The following is a 1116-nucleotide window of genomic DNA, read 5'->3' as shown; positions in this document are numbered from 1 at the left end:
TATATATATATATATATATTTTATATATATATTCTTTTACACTTTTACTTGTTTCAGTCATTTGACTGTGGCCATGCTGGAGCACCGCCTTTAGTCGAGCAAATCAATCCCCAGAACTTAGCGAAAGAAAATGATGATGATGATGATGATGATGATGATGACAACAACAATAATAATCCATTCCACTAAAGGCACAATGCCTGAAATTCGAGGGAAGGGGACTAGTCAATTACATTGACTCCAGGGATTCACTGGTACTTAATTTATCGACCCCGAAAGGATGAATGGCAAAGTCGACCTCCACGGAATTTGAACTCAGAACGTAGTGACAGGCGAAATACTGCTAAGCGTTTCATTCAGCGTGATAACAATTCTGCCAGCTTGTCACCTTACCAACAACAACAACAACAACAACAATAATTTCAAATTTTGGCATAAAGGAGAGTAAGTTCGAGGAAGGAAATGAATCAATTGCATCGACCCCAGTACTCAACTGGTACTTATTTTATCAACCCTGAAAAGATGAAAGGCCAAGCCAGCTTTGGTAGAATTTGAACCCAGAATGTAAACCCACACAAAATGCCTCTAAGCATTTTGCTCAGCATGTTAATGCTTCTGCCAGCTCACCACTTTGATAATAATAATAATAATAATAACAATAAACCTTTCTACTATAGACGCAAAGCTTGAAATTTTGGGAGGGTGCTATTCAATTATACTGACCCCCAGGGCTCAATTGGTACTTATTTCATTGACTTTGAAAGGATGAAAGATATAGTTGACCTTGGTAGAATTTGAACTCGAGGATAGCTGCGTGAAAAAGTGCCACACCTTAACAGTTGAGGGAACCCGTGGAAGAGGTAGGCCCAGGAAGACCTGGGCTGAGGTGGTGAGGCAAGACCTTCGTACATTGGGCCTCACCGAGGCGATGACTACTTACCAAGACCTTTGGAAATGTGCTGTGCGTGAGAAGACCCGGCAAGCCAAGTAAGATCGTTGCCAGTGCCCCTGGACTGGCTCTTGTGCGGGTGGCACATGAGATGCACCATGCACCATTTTGAGCGTGGCCGTTGCCAGTACCGCCTGACTGGCTCCCGTAGGATTTTCGAGCGAGAT

General features: G+C 42.9%; 1 protein-coding gene across 1 annotated transcript in view; it reads right to left on the bottom strand.

Moving 5' to 3' along the window:
• The window catches only part of LOC106879699 (potassium channel subfamily K member 16), a 103828-nt gene that overhangs the window by 42670 nt on the left and 60042 nt on the right, over positions 1-1116 (bottom strand). The window lies entirely within an intron of this gene.

Source organism: Octopus bimaculoides, chromosome 11 (assembly GCF_001194135.2).
Source record: "Octopus bimaculoides isolate UCB-OBI-ISO-001 chromosome 11, ASM119413v2, whole genome shotgun sequence".
NCBI classification, from domain to species: Eukaryota; Metazoa; Mollusca; class Cephalopoda; order Octopoda; family Octopodidae; genus Octopus; species Octopus bimaculoides.
This window is presented reverse-complemented; position numbering and strand designations above follow the sequence as displayed.